We start from the raw sequence: 26485 nt of genomic DNA on the forward strand, positions 1-26485 counted from the left end.
AAGAAAAGAGTAAGGAAGAAACACTTATTTCAGAATTAAAAAGACCAATGGTGGGTAGAGGGGAGTGGAGACTGGATTTGAAACCAACATTAAAGTCATTCATCAACATCTCCCATCTATTAAGGGAATACTTGGTCCCATTATTTACATTGTGAGGTAAATATGATTAGAATTGGCATTTTACAGGAAAGCAAGTTCCAAAAATTCACCCACAATCTCACAACTAGCTGCACTTACTTTTTTTAAAAATATATTTTATTGATATTTTACAGAGAGGAAGGGAAAGGGATAGAGAGCCAGAAACATCGATGAGAGAGAAACACTGATCAGCTGCCTCCTGCACATCCCCCACTGGGGATGTGCCCGCAACCAAGGCACATGCCCCTGACTGAAATCGAACCTGGGACCCCTCAGTCCGCAGGCTGACGCTCCATCCACTGAGCCAAACCAGTCAGGGCTTAAAAAGAGTTCTTAGTAGAGAAACAGCAATACGTACTTATACCAAACATAGTACACAACAAACAACTTTATGCCTTAGTTGTACAATCTAAAAGTTAAAGGTCCCAGGAGTGCCATCCTGAACTTGGAATGTATAACCTTCAGAGGTAGTTTCTGGCACAACATTTTGATCTTCCTCTTCCTCTACAGAAAAATATTTCTCAATCAAGTTTAGTGACACTTTGTACACAGACTCATTTTCATGGTTTTGTAGAGTTTCAATTTTGTCCAAACCTCCACATTCTTCAATCATTATACTTAGTTTTTCAGTTTCACCTAGTTTCTCAGCAGCCTGAAATATATTTGAAATGGCTTCCAGAATAATCAGAATAATTTTGATATCTTTCGCGGTTAAGAGGTTCATCAGTGGTTCTATTACGCCACAATGAACGAGGTATACAATTTGTTCAACTGTTCCACCACTTGTATAGTTGGCCACAGCCCATACAGCTTCCTTTTGTGTCTTAAAGTCTGCCTTAGCAAGAACAACAATGAGGAATGGGACTAATCCATGATTCACAACTTGCTGTATCTGGTCCTGGCGGCCAGCTGTGATGTTTGACATTATCCATGTAGCTTCCTCCTGAATATTAGCTTTGGAGTTCATTAGAAGGCTGGGAAAGATGGCAAGTGCTCCTGCATCTATTACAACCTGCGTCTGTTCATCTGTCCCAGCGACAATATTTCCTATGGCTCTTAGCACAGGAGTCACAGTTGGCAATTCAGTAGCTCCTAGGAGCTTCACAAGTTGGGGTACAACTCCTGATTTCACAACCATTTCAATCCGTTCATTTGGACCATGAGTAAGGTAGAAAATGGCCCAGCAGCTTTCTGCTAATACTTCTGGATCATCATGATGCAGGAGACGAACTAAAGTAGGAAGAATCTGCTCAACAGCATCTAATGGGGGTACAGGATTCTTGCTGCGACAAAGGTTTGAAAGTGTCCAGGTCAGATTACGTAAGTAACCACATGCTAAAGATGACATATCAGGAACTGCAAGAAGAGCCAACAGTGGGCCAACAGCACCATACTTGATAACCAAGTCTCGGAAAACTGAACCATCACCTGCAATATTTCCTAGAGCCCATACGGCTTGTTCACGGATGTGACCGTGGGGAGATGCCAACAGAGAAATGAATGCTGGAATCGCACCTCCATCTACTACAGCCTTGGTCTGTTCCGAAGTGCCGGAAGCAATGTTAGTGAGGGCCCAAGCAGATTCATACTGGATGGTACTACAATCAGTTCTTCCCAAGAAGTGCACAAATTTTGGGATCAAACCGGCCTGGATTATGTTGTCTATGGGAGGCTGTTTTTCCCTAGAAAGCAGCTCCCTTGCAGCCTGAGTAGCTTGGAGCTGGCTTCCCAAATTGTTGCTATTTATGCCTTTGACAATGTCCTCAACAGACCAATTTACAGTGCCCTGGTTCTTGCGGTTTTCCTGCACTGGAGACGTAGCATCATCGGGAAAGGAGCTCAGATTTCAGCATCTGGTCATCCTTCTTAGCTTTCCTCAGCTCCACATTAACTTCTATTCGGCGCCACCTCATATCTATACTGTCTTTCCCCTTGTTCTTGAATCTGTTAAGGCGGGCAGCTGGCCAATTAGCATTCACATCGGTGGACATGGTTATGAGACAAAGGGAGAAGCTACACACGGCCGCTCAGGCTTTCACAGGAGACCCGTGAGTGGAGGACGGGCTGTAGTTCGGTTGCTCCGAGAACGTCTACAGCGGCTCAGCTCTCAGACGGTGTGTTGGGGTCCAACCCCAGCAGGTCCAGGGGTTCCCAAAGGTGTGGACAGAATCAGCGAAGAATGAAGGACATGGAGACAGCGTTCAGTTGATCAGCAGCCTAGCCAGGATCTCCAGCCAAGTTCCATCCAGGATCTCCAGCCAGGTTCTGTGTTTTATTGTCTGGTTACATCTGTATTTATACCAGTTGATTTTAATCCTATCAATTTCTATTCCAAAGGTTAGGGTGTTTCTTATCTCCATTCCAGGGAGTAAAGATTATGTAGCTTAAGTGTAATTGTTCGTAAAGTGATTACCCACCTGGCACTTAGTTAAGGGGTTTTATTCCCTCCCTAACTTCAGGGAAAAAATTCCTACCTGGGGAAACAACCTTTTTTGAAGAGGTGAACTTGGTTAAAACACATAGCACTAAGAAGGGGAGCAAACATATTAAGAACAGTATGCCATATACGCCAGGCCCCTTGAAACATACGCTGTGCAGATGTTTCTTCCCTGCATCCACTGTGTCGAGCAGCAAGGGTGGACCAGTTCCAGGCAAGAATGACTATCAATAATGAATCCAGAAACAACTGGTGAGGATGTGGAGAAAAGGGAACCGTTATGCACTGTTGATGAGAATGCAGACGGGCACAGCCACCATGGGAAACAGTATGGAGGTTCCCCCAAAAATAAAAAATGCAACTGCCTATGTCCAGCCAAAGAAACTCAAAATACTAATTTGATATAATATATGCACCCCCTATGTTCATTGCAGCATTATTTACAATAGGCAAGATATGGAAGCAACCCAACTGCCCAGCAATACATGAGTGGATAAAAAATCGGTGGCACAAATATATAATGGAATTATTACCTGACCATAAAAAGAGTGAAATCTCAAGGCCGACCGGCCCGACACCGGTGCTGACACCGTGCTTCTAGCTCCGGAATGAGACCAGCAGCTTCTGGTCGGATGTGGCAGTGGCAGGGACGGCCCCTCCCACCCCTGCGTCAACATGACCACCAGCAGGAGCCCGACCCTCCAGAGCTGCCCGGACCTAGTCCTGGAGCCCGGGGCGCACCGGCCTGGCCAAGCGCCGAGCTGAGGTCGGGACTCGTGCTGCCGCTCCGCCCGCTCCTCCCGCGCCAGGCGCGCAGGGGTCCCGGGCCCTGCGGGGCCGCCAAGCCTGGCTGCCTGGTGCGGGGCCTGCGGGGCTGGTGGCACAGCTACTGGTACCGCTTCGTCCCTTGGGTCGCGCTGAACATCAGTCACAACCCCGGGTACATTATATCAGAAATATGAGCCAATCTTTTTCCAGTCGATTGGAAACCCACTTATTTTTAGATGCTTGGATGGCGTGCCCATTGATGGAAATGACAAGGGAATATGGAAAGTCGTGCACAGACAGACCAGCGAACGTCCGCCATCAGGAGTCGGACGTGCCCGCGGGTTTCCCTGTGGAACTGAAGCAGGGCCTTCCCAACACCACCGACAGCTGAGCCGGCAAAGGCCGCTCCCAGGTGTCGTTCCCGCTGCTCTCAGGGACATCAGACCAGGAGAAGAGCTTTTCTCAAACTGCTGCACAATTGTCAGCTGACTCTGAATAAAGATCGGGTTTTCTATTAAAAAAAAAAACTAACCATAACACCATCCCTCCCCACTCACACTTTAAATTTAGGGACAGATCTAGATTGTCCTAAGGCAATCACTACATTTCTTTTTTTTTTAAATTGAATTTATTGGGGTGACATTGTTTAATAAATTATATAGATTTCAAGTATACAATTCTGTCATACATCATCCGTATATCGTATTGTGTTCACCACGCAAAATTAAGTCTCCTTCCACTACCATGTAAGCCCTTTTTGCCCTCTTCTCTTTGCCACCACCACTCCTTTTCCTCTGATAATCAGTATCCTATTGTCTGTGTCTATGAGTTTTCCTTTTTTTTTGCTTAATCCCTTCACCTTTTAGACCCAGCTCCCCAACTCCACTCTTCTCTGTTCTCCATTTATGAGTCCGTTTCTATTTTGTTCATTAGATTCAAGTACAATCACATGGCATTTATCTTTCTCTGACTGGCCTTTTTCCCCACTTAGCATAATACTCTCAAGGTCCATCCATGCTGTCCCCAAAGGAGGCTTTTCCTTCTTTTTTGTGGCCAAGTAGTATTCCATTGTGTAAATGTACCACAGCTTTTTTATCCACTCATCTACTGATGGGCACTTGGGTTGTTTCCCAAATCTTGGCTGTTGTATATAACGCTGCAATGAACATAGAGGTGCATATAATTTTTTGAATTAGTGTTCCAGGTTTCTTCAGATATTTCCTCTTTGGTGAAGTGACTATTCAGGTCCTTTGTCCATTTTTAAATTGGATTGTTTGTTTGTTTTGGTGTTGAGTTGTATCAGTTCTTTATATAATTTGGATATTAACCCCGATTAGATGTATCATTGACGAATATGTTCTCCCCTTGAGGGGGCTGTCTTTTCATTTTATTGATGGTTTTCTTTGCTGTGCAAAAGCTTTTTAGTTTGACATGGTCCCATTTTAAAATATTTTTATTTTGTTTCCCTTGTACTAGGAGATACATTAGAAAAAAAGATTGCTACAAGAAATGTCTAAGATTTTTTACTATCTCTGTTTTCTTCTAGGAGTTTTATGGTTTGGAGTCTCACATTTAAGTCTTTATTCAATTTAGAGTAACTAAATTTGGCCACAGCAATTGTTTCAGAGATAAATAAATAAGCACATAACCCCTGGTAATTTAATCCAATTTAACAAGACTCAATCCATTATTTCTGCTTTTGATAATTTGTTTTTTCTTCAAGACTTCAACTAGAAAGCCTCTACCTCCATATAATCTAAAAATTAAGCAAATGCACAGAGGAAGACAAATAAAATCCTAAAATAGAACCAAAACCTTTTGAGTTCTAAGCAAGACTCTATTGAAGTTAAAAAGAAATGAACTACTACCACACACAAAATGGATTTACCTCAAAATCAGAGTGCTGAAAAAAGCCAGACACAAAAGAATATATACTATATGATTCCATTAACATTCACTATAAACTTATACTAACAAAAAGCAGATCAGGGGTTACCTGGTAGAGGGATGAACAGTTGGAAAGCAGAACAATCTTTTGGTGGGGTGATTGAAATGCTGTCTTTATTATGTTGGACACATCTGTCAAAATGAATTCAACTGTATACCTACGATGGGTACATTATTGTATCTAAATTATACCTCAATAAAGTTGACTGAAATAAAAGTTAACAAATGAACAAAAAGTAATCTCTGGGAGTAAGCCCTATCCTTGACCTTTTATATGTGTGAATATGTTTTATATTTGCTTTGGCAATTTTGAGTATGGTTTTCTGACCCTTGAAACAACAAACCCTATCTTAGACAATTACATTAGGTTCACAAAACCTACTATGGTAATCAAAAGTACTAATACATTTTGGAAAGATAGTCAATAATGGCTGAACAAAAAGGCTTACAGATGATTAATGACAGCTTTCTTTTAAACATGATTTTCCAATAATTCTGATTAATTCAAGTTTTATTTTTAATCTTTTCTAAGAAAACAGTACAACAATGTTTCTACAGCTATTACATTGTTGCCCTAGCCGGTTTGGCTCAGTGGGTAGAGCGTCGACCTGTGGACTGAAGGGTCCCAGGTTCAGTTCCGGTCAAGGGCACATGCCTGGGTTGCGGACTCCATCCCCAGTAGGGGGTGTGCAGGAGGCAGCTGATCAATGAATGGATCCAAGCTGATCAATTGACTGGGAATGGAACTCGAGGCACTCTGGTATGTGGGAGATGCTCTAAATGCTGAGCAATAGGAAATTTAAACACCTAACAGTTCAAGATTCAGAAAATCTGCCATATGTGTGTACAGATATATTAGAGAAGATGAAAGTGTGATTGAGACACATACATTGACTTTTTGTAAAGGAATTATAAATCTTATATAACACTATAAAGTGACTATACATGAATTATGCAGAAGCTGAGGTCAAGAGATATATACTCCTCACTAATGAGAATTACTATTAGGATGAAACTGACACACCCAGTAGAAATCCTGTATCACATTTCATGATTTAAGATAAGCAATTTGAGTTTCTCAAAACAAATGGGCTCACAGACCTAAGAGAGTGTTTTTTCCCCTCTTACTTCCTCATCAGTAGTCCAGAGAGGAATGAAAATGGAAGACTTTAAATAAAATTATTATTTTTCTCAGTGGTATCATCTGATCAAAATAGTTCTTCGGATTTATGTTAAACTATACACAATACAGTAATATTACAAATCCTTATTAAACTATTTTAGTTGTCATATAACTTATGCCACTTAAAATCATTCTACTGCATTTCCTATGTTAAAAACACTTTTTACTTTTTTAAAAATTTTAAATCAATTTTATTAAAACACACACACATATACAAATAGGACAAATAACACCCAAGCCTGAGAAGGCTGCAATCTTTTTTAAAGAACTTAGTAGTCCCCAAAAGCAAAAACTTGTTGCTGCTTCAGCTCACAATATCAGCCCTCTGCAAGCAGCAACACCATCACCAGCAAACATCTTATGGCCACATTTTATGGGTGTTGGAGATTCACTGAGCAGTGAGCCACAGCCCTGCCCTCTAGGAGCTTACAGTGTAGCTGGAGAGAAATGAAACATCCAGAAAGACACAAAGTCCACACATCTATCACAACAAAAGCAATTACTGGCATAAGTCATGACATGTTTTAACAAATGGACCGTAAGAATATTTTGGCAATTATGCACTACATCAAGTTTCAACCTGATATATTTTTCTCAGGTTTTCATTATCTTCCAGGTGATACACATTATTATTATATATCAGGATATATAATATCCTTTAGGGTCGTGGTCGGCAAACTGCAGCTCACGAGCCACATGCGGCTCTTTGGCCCCTTGAGTGTGGCTCTTCCTAAGCCTTAGGAGTACCCTAATTAAGTTAATAACAATGTACCTACCTATATAGTTTAAGTTTAACAAATTTGGCTCTCAAAAGAAATGTCAATCGTTGTACTGTTGATATTTGGCTCTGTTGACTAATGAGTTTGCCGACCACTGCTTTAGGGTACTATCTGCAGCTGAGCGTTATCCACTTAGATGGATGTCAACATCGAAATTATTTAGTTTTTGAAGTGGAATATCATTTTTTGCAGCTTTTATGTCATAATATTAGTTGAATTTATTTTCAAAAATAATAGAGTAGGTATATTGTAAATTGCTTCAGTCTAGACAAATAAGATAATTATAGCTTGCATTTCAAGTCTATTGAGGTGTCATTGTTCAGGACAATGACATATGTGTAGCCATCATAGACTATGAAGTATACTGTTAAAATAGTTTTCATATTTAAAGATGGTAAAATCAATGATTGCTTTTTGTTCCATACCTAAAATGGTAATTAGTGCTAACTAAACGCTTACCACTTTATTTGCATCAGTGATTCTGTGATATATTAGATTAACAACTATCTGAACAATTAACACCTAAAGTAACTAAGACCCAGAATAGGGTTTCTTAATCTGGGCACATGGATGAACTTGGGAGGGGAATAAACTCCTTGAAACTATATGCAAATCTCTGTGTATGTGTGTTCTTCTAGGGAGAAATTTTAAAATTTACACTGGTTTCTCAGAAGGGTTTCAAAACACAAAGTGTTAAAAACCAGTTACATGGAGAAATAAGGAACACCAATCTCTTATCAAAAGAGAATTATTCCTTTACCCATCAACTAGGCTTGAAATTAACTGTAATCTCATGGAAATGACTTACTATATAATCAAGAATTTGAATATAAAAGAAACACATCACAGAATATAAGATTAGTGGCTTCTGTCTCTAATAAAAAATTAAGAGGTCTGAAAACAAAAAATAAAACAAATAAAAAACCTAAATTTTATTAAACGCAAGTGTCATAGCTAGGAATAGCTCAATTTTAACAATAATGAAGTTTAATTAATATGTAGGTTTCATTTGAATATTATAAAAATATAAGAAATGTAGAAAATAATTATTTCAAAAGTACATGGCTATAAATTGGAAACAGTGACTACTAAGCAAGGATAGGTAAATTGAAACATCAACCTGTATCCGAACTTACATATATTAGCCTAAAGGAAAAATTACATTTGTAGATTTATAAAAATGCTTTAAAATTCCTATAAAACAAAAAAATAAATATGAAAAGGATTTAGAAATTCCTACTAGAGGATAATAAATTAACAAAATAATATAATAAATGGCAGGCCAGGTTCATTTCTCTCCAAAAAGGTATTTAAATTTTCCCTTTCATTTTTTTTACAAACTTCTTTAAATTATGAATTAAAATACATCTGTACGATAAAACATTTTCACCGGTTTTTTTTCTAGTTAGTGAACAAAAAGCAAAACACACATTTATAAATAAATGGCTGTTATATTATAATCACAGATTATAAAAATCGTGCATAATCTTATTCACACATATAAGTCTATGAAGAGATAAAATGTATAAGAGAAGTAAAATATGCTTGCAACAGAAAACTGAAGTATAACGTTTGGCTCTTTTTCTGTATTATAAAAACCCAGCTATCATGAAGGCTTGTGCCATTCTCAGGCCACTTTCAGGCAGAGTCTGAAAAGCTGGAAAGTAAACACAGGTGTTTTAAACCTGGAGCTGCTGTCAGGGACAACCACAAACACCCTCACCTCCAAGTGGCAACGCCTCTTTCCTGCCCTCTGTGTGTTAAAGCAATGCCCAGAAAAGAAAATGTCAAATGTTTCACCTTTCAACACCTCAAAATAAGTAAGAGCTTAAAGTATTGTTTTGCAAATCTCCAGCAAATAGGTAATTTTTTTCGCTACTTTCAAATGAGGCCAATTAAATATTAATTACATAAAATAAAAAGTTGAATTTCTGAAAGAATTACCACCAGCTCCAAATTTATATCCCCCGTTCCACTGTATTATTTAGCCTTTTCTTTAATTTCTAAGAGCAAAATCTTTTGTTTAACCACAGGTAGATTGTTTATTCTGTCATGGAGTTTCTACAGAGAGTATCTGATCTGTTCCTGTAAGTATTTTTAAAATTTACCTTTATTGTTGCAAGTTTTACAGATGTCCCCTTTCATTCCCCCACTGACGCCCACCACCCCGCTAAGTTTTGACATACACATTAGAAATAAACAAGATTTTTTTTAAAAAGTAGTCAAAAACTTTGGTTACCATTCAAGGAAAGATTTAGACTTAGAAAAATTCAAAACTTAAAAAGATGCAATTCTCTTAATGGATACTTAAATAGAGGTAGAAATTGTTTACGGGGGGAGAGGGGGAAGCAAAATAATTTCCAAACTGCTCTAGACATGGAACTCATATTCATAAATGGAATCAATTTTCTAATATTGAAATCATTTAGTTCTTATAATTGTATAAAACAGCACCCCCACCAAGGCATGGATAACATTCATTAACAACTGATTCATTAACTAGTGAATATAAAAACCAAAGTGAATAAATTTTTTATATTTTACCATAATCATCAAGAAACAGGTGCTGTTTAGAGAATGGCCACGTATCTATCAGTTGCCAAATTAATCTTGGAGGTTATTTTGGGGGGTTTAATCCCACCCTCAGAACTCCACAATATTCTTTTGTACAATTCCTGTAAGAACTGCTCTGTGAAATCATATGTGTGTATTTGATTATTCATAATAAAAAATCAGTAGTTTCTCATTGCTCTAAGTTTTTTTTTATAAAGAGAGATATTTGCCTTTCAAAATGAAAAAACTAATTAATCATCAGGTGTAAAAAATTATGAGTAAATAACATTTTTATATTAATATCTACAGTTCTTCAAAAACTTCTTCAGATATTTTATAATTTGCTCTAGTATTACCTTTTTTCAAACTGTAAAAAACTAATATCGGAGCTGCATGATATTTAGCTAATCAGAGGCAATCAACTGTAAATGAGAGAAAAGCAAATAAAATTTTCCATCTTGTTCAGATCCACCCATGAATTGCTTCAACTCACATGTGAAGGACATTATATGGCATTAAAAGATAAAATAATAATGTTAAGTTGTGACATAAGCCAACAAAGTAAAGAAATTTAGAGTTAAGTTTGACAGTTCTTAACTGAGTCCACTGTACTTTGATATTACAACACATCCATGATACCTACAGGCACAAAGGAGCAAGGAAAGGGCAGTGTGTCAGCCTTTGATGTTAATTTCCTTGCTTTTGTTGGTTTATATTACCATCTAATATTACGTAAACAATCCGTTTCTAGGCAATTTACTTTTTCCTCTAACATGATGAGCTGAGTTTGTTTGGACGCTAAGTTTCTTTCAGCATATAAAAATCCAGTTTAACAACCACAGCAACAAAAGCCCACTAGAGAATGCCATTTAAAAATTTAATTTGCAAAAATGGAAGATTATACAATATTTACTTAACTGGAAAGAATACTATTACATATATTTTACAACCTTTCAAAAAGTGAAGGTAATTAAGAACATAATTTATTAAACAATAAATGGTTTGTCTTAGAATTTTGGGGGCTTATTAGTAATTCTTTCTTGGTCTTTCTAAAAATTATTACCTAAAAAACATATGGATCTAGATTTTAAAAACAAACAAACAATATAAGTAACTAGCAAAAGTTAGACTGAAACAACTATTTAGAATAAAAAGTGAATTTTTGAAGAGGCACTCCAGAGTTAAAAGCTGATCATCATATAATGGAGCAAAAGTATAGTGGACAAATGTACATTTTGAACACTGTGATCATGACTTAATTTCACTATCCTCTTATTCTAGTAAAAACAGTCATTCTAGTATTTAAAAAAGAATTTATGTAATATTATTCAATTTTATAAATTGGAACTTTTAGAAAGAAGGACAGAATTACTATATATTTTCAGAGTAAAGTGCATGAAAATGATTCTGGACTTCAAATACCAGAGATGAAAAGGAAATGAAGATTTAATTAAATGGTCCTAAACTACAAATAATACTGGAAACAAGATACTGGATTGGAAATGCTTCTATGGAATATATAAAACTACACAGTATAATTTTGTGAAATTATTACATAGAAATACAAAATAATATAAGTATCATTCAGATATAATTATGGTTGTGCAAGATTTTAAGTTAATATTTTCTAAAGAAAGGGTTACAAGTTAGTAAAACTCCTGAAGCTGCTATTTCTGAAAATGCTCAAAGATTTTTCAAGACTTTGAAATATATTCTAAAATACATATTTAATATAAATATACAAGAATAAAAATATTGGTGATATGCTTTTTTGTACTGAACTTTAAATATTAAGCAATAAATTATAGCATGTTTTAAAATGTGCCTATGAGTCACCAGGCAAGAATGACTTTTCAAGATGCCTATTTTTGTTTCAGTTAAAATTAAAATCCATGCTGTCTAATCCTTGGAGTCAATTTGTAATTAAGGGGATTTGATGAGAGACCAGGCGCGGAATTAATGATAAAATTTAATATGTTTTAATGCATCAGCATAACAGAAAAACTAACCAACACTGAACAACACAATAAAGTCATTTTGGTGTAGAGGGCATAGTATAACTATGTAAATTTGTGAATGTTAGCTTTAAAATAAATAAATAAATGTACATGCTAAAGTTCTGTAGATGCATTACTAAAAACTGTATGTCTGAAAAAACAACAACACTCATGTCAAAAATGCTACTAGAATATTGCTCGGTACAGAAAACTACATTGTTAAACGTAGTTACTTTTATTGGGAATTTTATGTAATCTCGATTGAAGGACTTAACTGTTTTACATTGTCATGCCTCAAATCAGAAATATTTTTACTTAGTAGTCAAACTAAATTAATTGAATTTTATAATCTAAAGTTTGTTTCCTAAAATACATATATTTTTAGTTTAGAGATAACATGTACATTTTTAAAATCCACCAAATTAAGTTTCATAGTATTTTAAACAATGATCTGGATTTTTCACCGTATTAATACAATGCAATTTATGAGAGAATTTAATGTATCACTCCAAATCACCATAGCCTTGTGTAGAATTTGGTTACCGTAAATGCTAAAAATGAAAGAAAAATTTCACTTGGCCAGCATTCTCTCTGAAGCCTCATTCAGCTTACTCCCAAAGTACCAAAAAATCACTTTTAAAATAACATAAAACTGATAACCCACCAAAATACTGACACCAACCCAACAAAGAAATCAAGTAAAAATTTAACCAGAACTAAAATTAAAAAGCACAATTAGTAAAAAATCAAATTATTTTCAGAAACAAAAAACCCATAGGCATAAAAGTTTAGGGAAGTATTTTGTTCCTCTTTTACTTCCAAATACCAAGTCTATGTCAGCAAGTTTTCAAATTCAGTATAACATAGTCTAATTCAGTTGGCTTTGGTCAGGCTCAGATTTATTATTTTGGAAACATCTTTTGATGATTCTAATATGTGCCTCTGTTAAGAATCAATAACCTATACTCATCACCCACAATCAATCAAGTGGGCCTTTATTCATTTTAAAGGTATCCAGAGTATCGTTTTCAACAATGTATCATGACTATATGCTCTTCTACATCTTCTTGGTGGCTATAATACCAAAAATCAATAGGTCAGGAAAAAAGGGGAGGAGATAATAAAATGAGAGCTGAAGGCCAGGGGGAAAGTACTGTTGATGTGAGCAGAAATGGGAAAGGTCTGGGAGGAAGTCCTGGGAGCACTGAGAATTGTTCACATTTTCCATTTCTTTTCAATTCAGTGCTAATTTTGTTATTCAAACAATTTCATTCTTCCACCCAAATCCCTTGCCAGACGACAAGAGTCCTCTTGACTGTGGCCAAACTGAAGACAGATATTACATGGGCAAAGGAAGTAGGGCAATAGGTTATGAAGAGCATTTTAGTCAGAGGAGACACCAGGTCCAAAGACGAGGTGATTCAAACCACTGAGAAAAGGTTCCAGAATCTGTCTAAATCCAGCTCACAGAAAGATATATCTGCCTGGTATGCTTAAAATTCAGTCTCCTACTGAAAGTTTATGCCTTAATTCAAGTATTCATTTTGATTAACTTTGGGGCATATTACAAAATGTATAGGACAGGAAAGAATGTAATGTAACTTTACATTTCTATCATTATATATCAAACTAAAAACCCCAACTTCCTAAAATAATATTATGATATTAAAAATTAGAAAAACATTAGTAACTAATGTTAAGAGAAATCAAATGTAAGTATTTACAAGTATTACATTTGTGGTTTGCCACCGATAATCTCCGCAAAAGTTTCCCACAGTAGTAATTCAGTATTCCTTCTGTTTAAGAAGTTATAGTTCACAGTTGTTTCATCTGAACCTCATCAGTTTTTAATGTGTCTTGATGGACTTGAACTTAAACAGGCTTTGATTATTTGGCTATACCTGGTGCTATAATCTACAAAGCTACCCTTCAATATAATTAATTGTTCATTTCAGAGAGCCTATAATGAATGCTGTCATAGCAATTCCCCATTTGGTATGCAAAGACTATAAACCTGGTCTAACTGAGAGTATTGCTTATAAAGAAAGACTTTGTCAAGAAAAAAATTTATTGTCTAGAAAATGAAGTCTGGCATGGGAACAGAAAGCTGTTAGGAACAAGGACAGAATCTCCATTTCCCATGTTCAAAATTCATGTTTTTTAAATCCATTGGCTCCAACTTTTCCTACTGGCTCCTTCATAATTTCAGACTGCACATGGCCTATAGCACACTACCTGGCCCTGAGCCTACCTTAATTTTGCTCAGCATTCAAAACTTACTGACTCATACCTTCCTAGTTTCCCAATCCAACTATTAAATTATTACCTGACTTACCAATTTCTTTGGACCAGGACATAGAGGTTGTCACTAGATAGCTTTGGGTTAGACGGCCACACATCAGCTTTCTAATAAAAGGAGAATGGTCGATGGAAGATTTGACTCTGGGTGGTGGGCACATAATGCAATATATAGATGATGTATCATAGAATTGTACACTTGAAACCTATATAATTAACCAATATCACCCCAATAAATTTAATTGAAAAAAGAATGGTTGAGAAAATGTTAGACTGTCATAATATAGATGAAACAGTACTATATAGAAAATAGAAGAGATTTAAATAGTAAGAGAATTATCTACAATCCTGTGATACCAAATCTAGTATCTTGGAAATCTTGTATTAGAGGAAATAGGAAGCTTTCCTAACAAAATATACAGAACACCAAAATTGAGTTAAGAAATAGAAAAACTAGATATACATATTAAAACAAATGAAACATCTTTAAAAATTCATATTATAAAAAGGCATCAAAAGATATGATTTTAAAACTGGATTCTAATTTCAAGTAAGATCATTCCAATTCAATTTAAACTCTTCAAGACCATAGTTAAAGGTAGAAATTTATGTAATTTACTAAGCTAGTAACATTAGCATCAAAAGTGCTCATTACATAATCCCATCATCTTTGCAGAAAAAGGAGGAGGGGGAGGCAGGAGAGGGTAAAGAGGAGATAAATGGTGATGAAAAGAGACATAACTTTGGGTGGTGAACACATAATACAATATACAGATGATATACTATAGAACTGTATGCCTTAAACCTATATAATTTTATTAACCAACGTAACCCCAATAAACTCAATTAATAAAAGACAAAAACAAGGACTCATAAGTCTTGATGCCATACCTACTACAAAGTTACAGTAATCAATACAGTGTGATACCTACTTAAGAATACATATACTAGATCAATGGAATAGAACTGAGAGTCCATAACTAAAGTCTCATATTTATAGTCAGTTGACTTTTGAGAAGGAAATCAAGACAATTCAATGAAGAAAGAATAGTCTTTTCAACAAATGGTCTAGGCTTCTCAACCTGTGGGTCATGACCCCTGAAAATACATCCTGCATATCAGATATTTACATTACGATTCATAACAGTAGCAAAATTAGTTATGAAGTAGCAACGAAAATAATTTTATGGTTGGGGGTCACCACAACATGAGAAACTGTATTAAAGGGTCACGGCATTAGGAAGGTTGAGAACCACTGGAGAGTCAACTGTATTTAGTTATCCAAATGTAAAAAAAAAAGCATTTTGACCTATGCCTTACACAATATCCCCAAATTAATGCAAAATTGATTATGATATAAATGTTAGAGCTAAAACTATAAAACTTCTAGAAGAAAACATACATGTAAATCTTTGTAACTCCAAGTTAGGCAAAGCCTTCCTGAGATCAGCACCAAAAGCATTCCATTAAAGGGCACCTTTAAAAAAGTGAAGACAATGACAGAAAGGGAAAATTATTTGATAGTCTTATCTATATAATAAAAGCCTAAGCGACCATTAGGGCAGAGCGACCAGAATGACCAGTTGCTATGATGTGCACTGACCACCAGGGGGCAGACACTCAATGCAGGAGCTGCCCCCTAGTGGTTTGTGTGTTCCCACAGGGGGAGCGCCACTCAGCCAGAAGCTGGGCTCATGGCTGGCGAGCGCAGCGGCTGTGGCGGAGCCTCTCCTGCCTCCACCACAGCATTAAGGAGCCACAAGCTGAGCAGTAAGGAGCAGTGCACAGGAGGGCAGTAAAGAGCGAGGGGTCCCGGACTACGAAAGGAATGTCTGACTGCCGGCTTAGGCAGGCGGACATCCCCCGAGGGCTCCCAGACTGTGAAAGGGTGCAGGCTAGGCTGAGGGACCCACACACACACACACCCCGCTCCAGTGCACGAATTTCGTGCACCGGGCCTCTAGTATCTAATAAGGGACTTATATACAGAATATGTAAAGCAATTTTTAAAGTTAAGAATGAAAAGACAAATAACCCAATTTATAAATGGGAAAAAGATCTGAATGGAAATTTCTCCAAAGAAGATGCACAAAGGGCCAATAAATGCATGAAAAGATGGTCAAGATTAGTCATTAGGGAAATGCAAATCAAAACCTTAGTAAGACACCACCTCATACCCACTAGGCTGGCTATAATAAAAACAACAGAGAGTGCTGGCAAGAATGTGGAAAATATTGACCTTTATACATGGCTGGTGGAAATGTAGATGGTGCAACCATTTTGGAAAACAGTATGTCAATTTTTCAAAATGCTAAACATAGAGTTACCATATGACCTAGCAACTCCACTCTTATGTATGTAAAACTAAGGGAAATGAAAACATATGTTCAAATAAAAAATTATACATAAATGTTCCTAACAGCATTATTTATAATAGCCAAAAAGTGGAAACAATCTAAATGTTCATCAACTAATGAACTGATAAACAGAATACAGGAGATTATACATATACACATACACATACACACACACATACATATACACATATACATATTATATCAATAAAAAGGAATTAAGTACTGATATATGCTATAACATGAATGAGCCTTGAAATTTCCATATGCCCAGTGAAAGGAGATAGCCATGAAGGACCATATGTTGTATGACTTCATTTATATGAAATATTCAGAACAGGTAAATCTGTAGAAAGCAGGTTAGTGATTGACTGAGATTGAGATGGATAGTTGGGGGAATGTGTATAGGATATTTCAGGTGGATATGAAAATGTTCTAAAATTAGATTGCAATGATGGTTGAAAACACTGTAAATATACTGAAATGGTACACTTTAATAAATGAATTTTATGGTATATAAATATGTATTAATAAAGCTGTAAGTGGGGGGTGGGGGGCAAAGGGAGGATAAGGACATATATGTAATACCTTAATCAATAAAGAATTTTTTTTAAAAAGCTGTAAAATGCCAAAAATTACTGAGGAACAAAGGACCAAGAAAAAGCCAATAAAAATAAATAAAAAAAAAAACAAATATATATATATATTTTTTCTTCTTTTTTTTAAAAATATGGAACGCTTCCTGAATTTGCATGTCATCCTCGCACAGGGGCCATGCTAATCTTCTTTGTATCGTTCCAATTTTAGTATATGTGCTGCCGAAGCGAGCACTATATATATTTATTTAAATTCACACACACACACATTTCCTGAACGTATGAAAAAAATTCACACTCAGCTTAGAGAAATACAAAAGACAGCAACAACAAATCCTGATACAGTACAAAAAAAAACCCCTCTAGGTTAATTTCATTTATATTAAGAATATGAACTCTGGAGACAGACTGCCTCAGTTCAGATCTGACCAATTATTATGTCCATAACAACGTTAAGCTAGTTAACCCATGTTCCTCAGTTTCATCACCCATAAAATTAGGAATAGTTGTGCCTCCTACCTCATAGAGTCACTTTGAGATTTAAATACTGTAATCTATACAAAGCATTAGGACTGTGTCTGGCATTCAGTAAGTGCTATCGGAAGGTATTCTATAATAAATAAAACTTAAATTAATAAAAATAAAAATTAGTGACATGAAAACAGTGACAAATCAAACCCAACAGTTTATTCAAGGAATTGTTCAACATCAAGAACTCAATAAAATTTTTATACCCATTAATAAAAACTTAAAAAATATTTCTAGAAAGAAACTACTTAAATATGACCAAACAACATTTATCAAAATCCAATAGTAGATGTAATGCCTATGCCTAGGATGCAAAAAGCTTGAACAACTGCATGTTACCAATATGAAAAACCGAATACAGCACAAGGTCATAACTTTTCTCAAGCTCATTAGAAAGCTAAGCTCACAGGAAAACAAAACAGTCTTAATTTCAAGGGAGGATAAGACTTTAAGGAGAAATGGAGATTTGCATTTACTGGTAGGCTCTTTCCCACACATCTCCACTGGGTGCTCATGAGAAATATCAAGGGCAGGGTAGGAGACCAGAGATGGCTTCCCTCCCTGATGCATGCAGGCAGGGTGTATTGGGGAGGGGACTGGCTGCTGCTATGGAAGGAGAAAAATCCTCTCCCCTTGCCCTGGCAGACTCTTCTGTGAATACAGCAAAAGCCACGTGTAGCTGAAAAGGGGCAGCAAAACCCTCAGGGCACAAGAAAACCACAGTTTGGAAACCAGAGAAACAAGAACTCCCTCTATCTGTGGGTAAGAGGCAGGATATAGACCTGGGTCCAATATCCTGTGCCAATACTATTAGATAGCATCTGTAAGTGGGAGAAGGGCAGGAAACTGTCCTATGTAATACCTGCCACAGATACAAGTGAGAGTTTGGCTGCCAGGGAAAGAACTCTGAGAAGCCCCACCCCAAAGCACAAAGAGACTGTCTTAAGATTGAGGCAGAGAACTCCTACTCCTCCAACACCAGACTATAAAACAGAATTCTCCTGCTGGAAGAAGGGCAAGAATGCAACATCTGCATCCTCTGAAGTTCAAGCACACAGAATCAACTGAAAACCGAGGGTGAAGCATGAACACTAAGAAAAACTCTCCAGCACCCAGGCTTCCATCTGAGCATAAGGCATCGGCAACCTGTTACTAGAACAACGTGAAAACTATGATGCATGGGCAGTAACCACAGCTATAACAAAACCCAAATCCAGCTCAACTTCTGTGTGGTTCAACTCAATGCTCACACTACGGGCCTAAAAGGAGAACCACTGGTTTATTCACAATGTCCATCATTCGACAAAAAATTATGAGACACATGAAGGGCAAAAGCAAAAAAAACAACAAAACCAAAAACCTGTCAAATGACAAAACAATCATAAAACCAGACTCAGAGATGACCCACATATTAGAACTATCAAACTCTGACTTCACATTATGAAGGAAAACAGAGTCTCATGGTAAATGCCAAGCTATTTTGTGTAATGTAAAATCCATTCTTACTAAAATTATGTGAGAGACAGGGATATCCACTATTATAATTCCTAGTCAAGATTAATTGGGCAGTTCTATGAACTGTGGGAGGAGAAAGGTGCACATTATTAGTTTCTATTTTCACTAGCTATGGTGAACATGCATACCTTTTAAAAATATATTTTTATTGATTTCAGAGAGGAAGGGAGAGGAAGAGAGAGATAGAAACATCAATCATGAGAGAATATCACTGACCAGCTGCCTCCTGCACACTCCACACTGGGGATCGAGCTCAGAACCTGGGCATGTGCCCTGACCAGGAATTGAACCAGCGACCTCCTGGTTCATGAGCCAATGCTCAACCACTGAACCACGCTGGCTGGGCAACATGCATACTTTTAAATAACTTCTTATTTTGAAATAATTCAAGACCCACAAGAACTTGCAGAAAGTGTTCCTGTGTAGCCTTCATTTAACTTCTCCCAGTGATGACATCATATACTAGTATGTACCACAGTATATTGTCAAAACCAGGAAATTGACATTGGTACAATGTCAGATATTGACCTTATTTGAATTTCATCTGTTTTTACATTTTCCCTCCTTTCCTCTCTTCCTGGTATGTAATTCTATGACATTTTAAAATTACAAAATTGAAATATAGAAGTGTTACCACACTATAAAGAAACCTCCTATTACCCTTTAACTGTCATACCCTGTTCTTCACCCTAACTCCAAAAAACCAATAATCTTTTCTCCATCATAATGATTTCACCACTTTGGGACTTTTATATAAATTGAATCATATAGATACAACCCTTTGAAATGTATGTTTCTCATCCAGCATAGTGCCCATGCGAAGCATCTAGGTTGTACAGATCAATCAATTGCTCCTTTACATTGCTGAGTAACAACACATCATTCATTGTGTGTATGTTGATCCGCTGAAGGATATCTGGCTTCTTTCTAGTTTGGGGCAATTGCAAGTAAAAGCTGCTATGAATATTTCTGTATATGATTTGTGTCAACATACATTTCTTTGGGATAAGACCCAACAATGCAATAGCTGGGTTGTGTGGTAGTACATGTTTATAAGAAACTGGCAAAGTGGCTGCATCACTTTGCATTTCACCAGCAGTGTATGAGAGATTCAGTTTCTCCACATCCCATCAACATTCGGTATAAGAGTATATGTTTCTAGCCATTCCAATAGGTGTGATGTGGTAGCTCACTGTTGTTTTAAAGAACATGTAAATTTTAAAAGAGATATTTACTTTTTTAAAGTTTTAAAAATAATAAAATTAAAATGCAAGATTTATGGGTCCTTTGTCAAATATTCTGCTTCAGTAATCCTGAAATCGAGGTCAGGAATCTGAATTTAAATGTCCATACTGTTTATTCAAGTACTCTGCTTCTGGAAACTATCCTGAAAAAATAACTTACAGTCTTTAAAAATTTAACTTTCATGTATCCTTATCCTTTCTTAGGAAACTATTAGATAATATGCTCTATCAAAATGAAAGCATAAATCAAGTATAACAAAAATCAGATCCAGGAAACAGGTGACTCAAGATAAAAGAAACTAAAAGAATGCACCAAACAACATTGAAGGTAGGTTCCAGGACTGGTAATGTCCCTTAGAGCAATCAGTTCAGATAAAAAAAAAAGGCAACATTTTTAGGTCACCTGATATACTTGAATGTATTGAGATGTTTGTATATCTAGTAGAGAGTATACAGATGTACTAGTGATAGATACACAGTATATGAACTGAAAATCCAGACTATAATTCTGAGGAAGACAAAACGTTGAGAAAAAAAAATGTTTTTTAAATAACGGTGAAGGGGCTGAGATTTGTATGCTACTTGCAAGCTAACAATTAGCCCGCCAGTGTTGTGCACGCTGAAGGAAGACACAGGAACTCTGGGTCACAGACAAAGAACTTTGATTTATTCAGGCACAGCACAAACAGATAAGCTCCATGTTTGTAAAGGTTGTCTTTGTCTCCCAGCTCCCATGGGGGCAACAAAGAGGGGACCAGGTAGATATGCACACACAGTGTGACTGCATCACAGTTAAATAACTCTAAGCTGAAGGAAGCCCGATCTGTCACAATATGCTGCAGCAAACCTGCCTGACTTTTGCCTGAGAGGGAGATACTGTTTTTATTGTATTGGGTAGTAAACAATACTCTGCTTTAGAGAAAGATACTATATCTTCCAAGGCTGCTAAACAAATATATCTTACACATAGTTGAGAACAAAGAACGTTAGAAGTGCTAAATATACAAGGTGGGACAAAAGAAGGTTCACAGTTGTGAGTACGAGAAACACAGTTTATTATTGTATTATTATTTATTAATTACTGTATTATTTTCCATATGAACAATTGTAAACCTACTTTTGACCTGGCCGTATAATATAGGCCATACAGAAATACTAAAAACCGATGGGAGAATTGTCACCCAACTAGGTTAATTTAGAGAGCCACAACCATCATTTGTTCTTAAAAAATTAAATAGAATTTAAAATGCCCTCAGTACAAACATATAGAGTATGTATATCCTTACATTTTGCTTTAGTTTCAACCTCCTCATTTTGAAGATATAAAATAATTTGACAAAGATGATTTGGACAAGGACAAGAAAACAGGTGTCTGACATCTACACCAATGGTCTTTCTACCACCACACCCAATGGAACATAGGCATATTGTGTCATACTTTATGAATAGACTAGAGGCCCAGTGAACGAAATTTGTGCGGGGGCGGGGGGGCAGAGGGAGTCCCTCAGCCCAGTCTGCACCCTCTCCAATCGGGGAACCCTCGGGGGATGTCCGACTGCTAGATGTCCCACAGGAATCAGGCCTAAACCAGCAGTCGGACATCCCTCTCGCAATCCGGGACTGCTGGCTCCTAACCGCTCACCTGCCTGATCACCCCTAACCACTGTACCTGCCTGCCTGATCGCCCCTAACCATTTGCCTGCCTGCCTGCCTGATCGCCCCTAACTGCCTCTGCTTGCTGGCCTAATCTCCCCCTAACTGGTCCCCTGCCAGTCTGGTCGCCCCTTAACTGCCCCCCTGCCAGCCTGGGTGCCCCCTAACTGCCCCTCTGCCAGACTGGTCGCCCCCTAACTGTCCCCCTGCTGGCTTAGTCGCCCCTAACTGTCCCCCTGCCAGCCTGGCCGCCCCCTAACTGTCCAGAAGGAAGTCGGATGTCTGGAAGATATCCGATCGTCCTGGTCTAATTAGCATATTACCCTTTTATTAGTATAGATTGTCCATACATTTTATCAATTGCAACAATATGTCATCTTACAAATGTGGAAACCAATACTCAGAGAAGTTAACTGACTTAATCAATGCTCTACAACTAATAAATGGGCAATTCAGAATTTTAAAATTAAAAACCCATTACTAGAGTTAGCTACTAGAAAACAATCCAAAGCCATACCCCACAGACAGTAGAAGGGTAGCATCATTTAGGCATATCAAAGGCAGTCCATTAACATGGCTAACATAGGAAAATGACTAAAAACTCATTCCAATATATGATTTCATCATAAGAAATTATATTATTATTTACTATTGGGTAGAAAGGGTGTTTGCTGGTTACTCAGTCTCTTAAAAGAGTTTATCCTGCAGTGACCTCTAAAGAGAAAAGGACAAAACAGAAATCTCTTCTATCAATATTTTTAAACCAATAGTAAAAAGCTAAAATTACTGATGCTGCTCAATTCATGAGCAAAGAAACTTTAACACAAAATAAAAATCCTTCTAAAGAGTTTTAGTTGGGCAGTTAGTAACTATGAAGACAATATTATGCCAGAATAAATCCATATCATCCGTGTCTTGAACTTAGTAGATACTCAATAAATATGTTGACTTCAACTAGGACAGATTAAAATTTATTTTTATTTTAAAAACTTACTAGTCATGTAATATGAGTTCAACAATGTGCTAAATTGCAAGAGAATAGCAACATGAAAAAGCTATTGATCCCTTATGCTCAAGTTTTTTATTTAGGGAAGATGATATGTAAGCAATCAACTATATTAGAGACAGAATTACATAAAAGCCATAACAGAAATAAAGAGTAGAGGAAGTTAAAGAACATGACACATTTAGGAAACTCTAAGTAGTGGGGGATGGTTGGGGTTTATCAATACTAAAGAAAGATTAAAAAAAAACAACAAAGAAAGAAAAGAAAAACCAAGCTAAAACTAGTGTGGAATCCTAAATTTCATCCTTAGGAGATTTAGATTACATTCCTCAGACAATAGAAAGCAACTAATTTTTAAAATTTACCTAACCATATTTTACTCTCCCTCTTGACAAAGTTACTTTGTGTATGTTTAAAAAATTATTCCCCTTGTTGCTCTGAGTGTATTTATTATTTCATTATTACTGTTGATAAGTCAGTGGATATAACTGCCATTCCTTAGTAAATATGTCTTTTCTAATTGTTATTTTTAACAACTTGTCTTTAAATCTGATGTTCTGCAATTTCTTCATACTTAGAGTTCTTTTGGTATTCCTAGATCTGAGGTCTCTCTGACTTCCATTGCCATACTTGTTCAACTCTATCTTCTAGTTCACTAACAGTTTCTTAAACTCTGAAATCTGCCGTTCAGCTTATATGCTGTTTAATTTTAATTATTTTAATTTCTATAAGTTTCATCTAGTTTTTACCCAAATTCCTTTGATCATTTTTAGTCATTTTCCTTGCTCAAGCACTTCTTTACTTTTATGTTTTTATTGATTTCAGAGAGAGGAAGGGAGAGGGAGAGATAGAAATATCAATGATGAGAATCATCGATCGGCTGCCTCCTACATGCCCCCTACTGCGGATTGAGCCTGAAACCCATGCATGTGCCCTGACCGAAAATCGAACCAGTGACCTCTTGGTTCGTGAGTCAATGCTCAACCACTAAGCCCCACCAGCTGGGCTCAAGCACCTCTTTTGAAAGTTCTTACTTAAACACTTATATTCCATTTGTGAAATTCATGATTCTGCTGTCTTGTGTGTTTGTGGACGTTCATTAGAAGTGCCTTTTTCTCTTACATGTTTTTTGGGTAGCTCAGGAACTTTGAAACTTTATAGGAAAGATTAAAGGTCTAAGGTGAAGGTAATTTTCTTTTATCTGTTGTCTATGGGCCCCTCAGGGTAGGAATACTTTAAATGAAATCTTCAGCTTTCAGAACCACACAGATAACAAAAATTCAGGCAACCTGTGTGGTTCTCAACCTGCCTGAAAGGGAGCTGCAGATCATATATTCTCAGTGCTGCTTCCCCCTCCACAGTCAAGAAAGTCAAGTTACCTTGCTGTCTTATTTTGTATAAAGGGCTTGACTCTACCTGACACTAAGGCCGTGGCCATCTAGGATACCAGCTTCAGGAGAGCATACCTCATTGCACTCCGGCTTACACAGGCTCTGGGCTCTCTCTCCAGTCTGTCTCCCCCTTGAAGTCATTAAAATGGAATTCAAATTTACCCAGGTTTGACGAATGCACTCAGGGTAAAAGACCACTTCAGACAATCACTTATTGTGTGTGTGTGTGTGTGTGTGTGTGTGTGTGTGTGTGTCCCATTTCCACTTTGTTTAGGGCCTTTTCAAATTCCTGATCTTCTTACCTTCTCAGTAATATTGCTGTTAAATATTCTTAAAATATAAATTTTGCCCTAGCCGGGTTTGCTCAGTGAATAGAGCAAAATACCGACTTCTGCACATGGGCCACGAAGTTTCAATCGCACTGTACGTGCGTACCCGCACGTGGTATTTTGTGGAAGAGCCACACTCAAGGGGCCAAAGAGCCGCATGTGGCTCGTGAGCCGCAGTTTGCTGACCACTGATCTAGATCATGAACTTGACAGAGGATAGAGGTAGGATAATTAAGAAAAAAGTAGGGAAGAAATCACTGTTGCAGAATTGACAAACTATAATTGAGAGCTTACAAGGATATGAAGATTATGTTAATTGTATTAGCTCATGTCTAGAAGAATGGTAGTACCATTAATTGGTCAATTTGGAAGTACATAATAGAAAACTATTAAGAGTGATTTAAAATATAGGCACTATTTCTGTCACCAGACAAATAAATCAGGGTATAGGTGCTAATGTTCTCGAAGTGGTTCGCTCACTAAGGGGCTCAATGATGGCATTTTTTTCATGGCTATAAAATAGATGCTGCAGTTCCAGGCAGCGCATAAGTGCTCCAGGAGAAATGAAGAAAGGAATGGTGCCTGAGACTTTTCAGATACATTCCAACTTCTTCCCCCTCCTACTAGAATTCCTCTTATGCCTCACTGGCAAAAAGAAAGGCTGAGAACCTTCAACAGCTTCTACAATAAAGGCAAAGAAAAATAGAATTGGGAATCAATTTTAAATTATATAGTCGATAGTGTTTGACTCAGGTTCTGACTTCTGCCTAAGAAGAAGAGAAGGGTGAGGGAGTCAAATTAGGGATTTTGTTTCAAACTTGTTAAGGTTAAGAAGACATTAAGACATGCAAGTGGAAGGCATACAAGGCAGCCATTAGGATATAACTGATAAGTGATATAGAAATGGATGAAATTTGAAGAGACAAGCCCACAATAAAAACAAACAAACAAACAAATGCTGGTGAGAATATGGAGCAAGAGACACTATCATTTATTGCTGGTGGAAGTGAAATATAGTACGACCACATTGGAAGACAGTTTGGCAACTTTTACAAAACTAAACATATTATTACACACAACCCAGCAATTGCAGTCCTTGGCATTTATCCAAATGAGTTGAAAAACTTATGAGCACACAAAACCTGCACATGGATATCTACAGCAGCTTTATTCATAATTGCTAAAATCTGGAAACAGTCAAGATTCCTTTGGTAGGTGAGTGGATAAATAACCTAAGGTACATCCTGAAGATGGAATATTATTAAACACTAAAAGAAATGACCTATGAAGCCATGAAAAAAATGGAGGTACTTTAAATGCATATTCCTAAGTAAAAGAAGCCTATCTGAAAAGGCTACAAGCTCTATTAATTGCAACACCATGACATTCTGGAAAAGGCAGGACTGTGGAGATGATAAAAAGATTAATGGTTGGCAGGTCTTGGGGGAGGGAGGAATAAATAGGTAGAGCACAGAGGATTTTCAAAGTAAAACTCTTGTGCAGTACACCACTATGGTAGATACATGTTTTTACATTTGTCAAGAATATACAACACTGCCCTAGCTGGTTTGCTCAGCGGATAGAGCGTCAGCCTGTGGACTGAAGGGTCCCGGGTTTGATTCCGGTCAAGGGCACATGCCTAGGTTGCAGGCTCAGTCCCCAGTAAGGGGCGTGCAGTAGGCAGCTGATCAATGATTCTCTCTCGTCATTGATGTTTCTATCTCTTCCTCTCCCTTCCTCTCTGAAATCAATAAAAATATATTTTTTTA

At 37.0% G+C, this 26485-nt stretch overlaps 1 protein-coding gene, 1 non-coding gene and 2 pseudogenes across 3 annotated transcripts in view; 1 reads left to right on the plus strand and 3 right to left on the minus strand.

The window, feature by feature from the left end:
• MIPOL1 (mirror-image polydactyly 1) overlaps window positions 1-26485 on the minus strand; it is a 260511-nt gene that overhangs the window by 153784 nt on the left and 80242 nt on the right. The gene's annotated exons all lie outside the window — the stretch shown is intronic.
• Window positions 506-2129, minus strand: LOC102421845 (annotated as a pseudogene).
• Window positions 2809-3832, plus strand: LOC111825338 (annotated as a pseudogene).
• Window positions 17179-17285, minus strand: LOC111825353. The gene has a single exon (XR_002828514.1). It is a non-coding gene; the product is annotated as a U6 spliceosomal RNA (small nuclear RNA).

The sequence above is a fragment of the Myotis lucifugus genome, unplaced genomic scaffold (assembly GCF_000147115.1).
Source record: "Myotis lucifugus unplaced genomic scaffold, Myoluc2.0 scaffold_22, whole genome shotgun sequence".
In the NCBI taxonomy this organism is placed as follows: domain Eukaryota; kingdom Metazoa; phylum Chordata; class Mammalia; order Chiroptera; family Vespertilionidae; genus Myotis; species Myotis lucifugus.